Below are 6,000 nucleotides of genomic sequence, written 5' to 3' on the forward strand. Positions count from 1 at the left end.
TGAGTGAGTAAATAAACTTTTATTTGGTCCAGCAAAGCGCGATAAAACGCGCACCCGGCTAATCCCACGACGGGACTGACAGATCTAGTCTGCCGTCCCGATCGCGGGCGCGCTGTACGGCCAGGATTTGGTCCTCAAAGATTCTGACGGCGGAGTTTTGGCGGGCAGCGTTTCGCTAGCGCTGGCGCCGTTTACGTATTACGTGTTGTGCTTATGGGTGCAACAACCGAGGAGGCTAGGGGAAAAGACTTCTCTTTATTCCATCCGCAAGAAGCAACGAGGCTCGCCGAAAGATTTGGCTGCAGAGGATCGGCTGGGCAAACTTTGAAAATGCGCGGGACACGCGCCGTTGTGTGGAAAGTGGCCGTTCATCAGAAGTCATTCGTGTTTTTCGCACGATTTGGTGAGACGCGCGAGCATCTGCAGCCTTTCTTCGCACTAAGTAACGTTCGGCACGGTTGTAGTTGTAAACGTTCACTCGCTGCTACGAAAGCCGTGCTTCATGTTGCCTGAGACTCGCTGTTCGCGCTTCTGGTTCGGCAGGCTACATGATGTTGCACACATTGCTTGGCGCACTCGTTTCATTGTAGTTGAAACCGTTGCTCGGCTTAGACACGAAAGTTGCGCTTCATATGTTAGTATGACCCGCCGTTCAGTGACGCGTATTGCATACTGAAGTGACGCGCATTGCTGGACGTTTTTTGTTGTTATTGTTGTTGGACTCCGCTGACGAACTCGAGACTAAAACGGCGGTTCTCATCGTTTGAGAACCCCGCTGTTCATTCTACTCGCGGTGTAGGTCTTGCTTTTATGTAGCGCACATTGGTGCATGTACAGGGTCTGTTCTGAAATTAGTAGGACTGGTTTTTTTCCTGGGCGAACGGGTGGACGAGAAGCGGTCTGCGCGCGCAGGATCTGTGAGGGGGATATTTGGAACGCTGGGAAAAGTCGGCTCTCGGCCGTTGAAGAGAGCAGGTCGCTTGTACTGTGAACCCCTGTCGAAACGCCTCGTCACGGGGAATCATGGAGTGCTTACTGGATCAGCGATACACGATCAAATTCTGTGTAAGGCTTGGTAAAATGGGCAAGGAGGCCTACGGTGATGCTGTCATGGGTAGATCAGGTGTTTTTGAGTGGTACAAGCTGTTCCGAGAAGGTAGGGAAAGATTGGAAGACGACGACCGCTGCGGACGCCCCTGGACCAGGAAGACCAACGAAAATGTGTCGCGAGTGAAAAATTTACCGAGCAATGATCATAGGATGAGTACCAGAATGATTGCCGATGACTTGAGCATTCCTCAAACCCAAATTTTTGAGATCGGGACAGAAAACTTAGCCATGGGGAAAGCGTGCGCGAAGTTCGTATGGTTGTCAGAGGAGCAAAAGGCCAACCGGAAAGCAATCTGCCAGGATTTTCTTCATCGTGTGGACGAGGACCCCGACTTTTTGGACTATGTGGTGACCGGTGACGAGACGTGGGTGTTTGATTACGACCCGGAGAGCAAGCGGCAGAACTCAGAATGGCCCACCCCTTCTTCCCCAAGCCCCAAGAAAGCACGAATGCCCCGCAGGGGCGTCTGCGTCAGCAGGCGTTTGGTGTGTTGCGACACCACGTACCCGAGCACACGAGGGTTGGACCCTCCCGCGTGTAGCTGTGCGCGGCTTAGCCGTGTCTGGGGAAAGGGGGATCCTGGGGTTGAGCCGATGCTGAGTGTTTGGACCTTTATGGCCCCCCGGCGGAGGCAACACACCTCTTTGGCCTCTGCTTCACATAGACGGCCCCTCCAGACTGACCCACCTGGAGAAAAACGGCAGTCGCCTTTTCCTGTCTCCCTCTACTCAAATCTTCGTCTTTCTCTCTCACTTTTGACCTTCCCTGTCTTCTTCTCTCTTCCTTTTACTTCCTGTCTCCTTGGCGGCAAGGGTTAACCTTGTGTGGCTATTCTGCCTTGGGTACACCATATTTGGTTATAGTGATGGCGTACGACTGGCGTCGTGCAGACTTGTACGCAAACTCTGCCGCGTCCCCTCGTTGGGCTCCGTGATGGGCGGTCAGAACTGTTGCCGAATTTTTTTTTGTATTTTCATGTAAACTTCTTTAACTTCCTGATCGCCCTCAGAAACGAGGGCGCACCGAAGATTTATTTCAGTTTTTCGGACGCCAAATCCAGAACTTTCCCCGCTTTCACGTTATTCACTCTGAAAAGTCAGACAAACCAGTGCGAACCATTTCACCATTCCTTGTTTCAAAGTCCTTGACTGATGTTTTTGGTCCAGGTTACAAGGCGTGGAGGATGGCAAGCGGTGACATCCTCTTGGAGCTCCGCGATCAGAAGCAATATGACAAACTACCAAAACTAGTGTCGTTTGGGGAGACCCACATAACAGTAACCCTGCACCGTGCAATGAACACCACCCGCGGTGTTGTGTCGGATGATGATTTGCTTGAGCTGACTGAAGCGGAGCTTTTGGAGGGCTTCAGTGAGCAAAATGTGATCAATGTCAAAAAAATTAAGATGAGACAAAATGGTAGATTCAGACAAAGCACCTAATAATCACCTTTGGTTCAAGTGTCCTGCCCGAGTCAATCGAGGCCGGGTACATCAAGCTCCGTGTTAGGCCATACGTGCCAAATCTCCTCCGATGTTTCAAATTACGGCGTTTCGGCCACAGTTCGCAGAGCTGCCGGGGCCGCCAAACATATGCGAAATGCAGTGCCCATGAACACACCATTGAAGCTTGTGAGAACGCCCTCCACTGTGTAAACTGTGATGTATTCGCGGTCGTGCCCATCCTGGAAAAAAATAAAAAGAAATTGTGACAATAAAAGTAAAGGAAAACATAACATTCAAGAAGACAAGCAGGCGGGTATCCTACCTGTTTAAGAGCAGCTTTGCCGAAGTGGCGCGTCAGAGGGCAGCGCCACAATGGTCTCCGGCGGCTGTCCGACCCACACCCAGTGAGGCGGCAGTGACACGCAGTAAACAATTTTTCTTATCAATATTCCTTGACATGGAGAAGGCACATGACACAACATAGCGTTACGGGATCTTGCGAGACTTGTCGGGAATGGGCATCTGCGGAAATATGCTGAAAATAATTGAAAGCTATTTGTTAAATCGTATCTTCCGCGTGAAAATCGGTAACGTATTGTCTCGACCTTTCACACAATAAACAGGTGTACACCAGGGAGGCGTGCTTAGTTGTACGCTGTTTATCGTGAAGATGAACACGCTTCGTGCTTCATTACCACCTGCCATTCTTTATTCCGTCTACGTGGACGACATTCAAATCGGCTTCAAATCCTGTAACCTCGCAGTATGCGAGAGACAGGTGCAGCAGGGCTTGAACAAGTTTTCCAAGTGGGCAGACAAAAATGGATTTAAAATCAACCCCCACAAATTTTCTTGTGTTCTTTTTACTAAAAAGAGATGCCTGGTTCCATATCCTTGTGTTCAACTGTGTGGACATCAAATACCTATCAAAGAACACAAATTTCTAGGTATTATACTTGACTCCAAGCTTACTCTTATTCAGCACATTAAATATCTCAAAGAAAAATGTCTAAGGACAATGAACTTACTTAAAATTCTATCCCACAAAACATGGGGTAGCGACAGGAAGTGTCTGATGAACGTTTATAAGAGCCTAATTCGATCACGATTGGACTAAGGGGCCGTCGTGTATAACTGCCGCTCCGAGCGCACTAAAGAGTCTAGATCCTGTCCACCATCTAAGTATCCGCTTAGCCACTGGCGCTTTCAGGACAAGCCCGATTGAAAGATTATACGCGGAATCAAATGAACGGTCACTCCATCTACAGAGAACTTACATCAGCCTTACTTATTTCCCGAAAGTACGCTCCAATCATCAATATCCATGTTTCAGCACCGTTAACGATATGACGTATACTACACTTTTCCGTAATCGTCCCTCTGTAAGACAGCCTTTCTCGCTTCGTGTGAAAGAGCTTAGCGATGAAATGCATGTCCCACTCCTCAAGCTTCGCCTAATGCATCAATCCAAGTTGTTGCCACCTTGGGAGTGGCAGGTCGTCTAATGCGACATATCCTTTTTAGAAGTAACAAAACACGCACCAGAGATCGAAATCCGAACGCATTTCCTAGAACTCCAGCACAAGCACTCCTGGGCGGAGTTATACACAGACGCTTCGAAGTAAAATGCCGGGGTGTCCTATGCTGCCGGCGGCCCATCCTTCTCAGAATCCGATGTACTGCATACGGTAATAAGGCCTACGCAATATGCTGTCTGCTGTGAAGCATTTAAGAAAATCAAAACTTCAAAAATCAGCGATATATACAGACTCCCTAAGCGTCGTGAAGGCCTTGATGTCACTCTGTACACACAAAAATCCAGTACATAGTGAACTCTATTCCGTCTTGTGTAAAGCGTACATATCTAAACAGCATATCATTATATGCTGGGTGCCTGGCCATAGGAGCATCGAGGGTAACGTTCTGGCGGACGAGATGGCCACGTCAATCACATCGCAAGCTGTTAACCCTACCGCCGAAGTGCCTGTCACAGATCTTAGGCCTTTCTTACAAAGGAGGCTGCGAGACAACTGGCAACGCATGTGGGACGCGGAAATGGATAATAAGCTCCACCTGATAAAGCCACAGTTAGGATTCTGACCCTCTACTGCAATATCGCGCCGAAGAGATGTCCTATTCTGTCGTCTCAGAATAGGACACACATTTGGCACCCATAATTTTCTACTCACCGGAAGTGAGCCTCCAACCTGCGGTAGATGCGGGGAGAGGCTGACCGTACTCCACGTCCTCCTGGAGTGTCGGGAAGCCGAATCTGAGAGAAAGAGACATTTTTTCCTTAGCATACCGGCAGCATATTCCTCTTCATCCTGCAATGTTTCTCGGTCCAGAACCGCTTTTTAATACAGACACAGTCCTAGGTTTCCTCAGAGATGTGGTCTTTCATGTTATTAGTCCCATACATTCGTAGCGCTTCCTTTCTTTAGAGGATGCAGCTGGGATAGTTGTACTGTATAGCACATGCCTCAAGGCCCTTGTGTTTCAAGGGCTCTGGTGAGACAGTTGTGCTATAGCTAATTATTGCATCTTACATGTTCTGCATATCATATCATTCTTTCACAATGCAGTGTAAGGCTCATAGTATTCGTCATTAGACATCGCCATAATCTTATAGCACGTATATTTTACGCACTTTAGAGCGACTATTCTTTTAGGCCCCTTTACAGCCAAGTCACATCTTCTTCACAGAACTCATAATTCCACTGCGAAATCACTAACACTGTCTTGGCGCTCTTTGGGCCTACCTGGCCCTTGCGCCACTAAACAACACACATTCATTCAAAGCACGAATGAGCAAATGCAAGCAAAAGTCCATGCTCATTTGCTTTCTTGAGCGACATGAAGTCATCCACAAAGAGTTCGTACCACCCTGACAAACAGTTAATGCAGTTCTTTACGTGCAAGTTCTCAAAAGACTGCGAAAACGCATTGTTCGTGTCCGCCCAGCCATTGCCAACAATTGGCGGCTGCACCATGCATGACAACGCGGCGAGCCACACAGCGTTCCGCGTAGTGGAGTATCTTGCCCAGCACAAGGTGTCAACGCTACCTCGATCAGCCCCCCTACATCCCCGACTTGGCCCCACCATACTTTTTTCCATTCCCGGGAATAAAATCAAAGTTCAAGGGAAGCATCACGAATCGGTAGAGGCGGTTTAACAGGCCATGACGAGGGAGCTAAACAGAATTCCGGTCTACGGGTTCCTGGAGGCGTACGAAAACGGGAAAACTCGTTGGCAGCAGTGTATAGATGCGGAAGGGTGCTACTTTGAAAAAATTCTAATCGTTTGTGCTATTATCGTGAATGAATAAAAAATTTAGTCCTACTGCATTCAGAACAGACCCTGTATGTGTATTTGCGGGGTTGTTACCAAAGTCGGCAGTTACTGTGCCTAGGCACAGTAACGGCAGCTATATTTTGCGTGCG

This window comes from Dermacentor albipictus, chromosome 5 (assembly GCF_038994185.2).
Source record: "Dermacentor albipictus isolate Rhodes 1998 colony chromosome 5, USDA_Dalb.pri_finalv2, whole genome shotgun sequence".
In the NCBI taxonomy this organism is placed as follows: Eukaryota; Metazoa; Arthropoda; class Arachnida; order Ixodida; family Ixodidae; genus Dermacentor; species Dermacentor albipictus.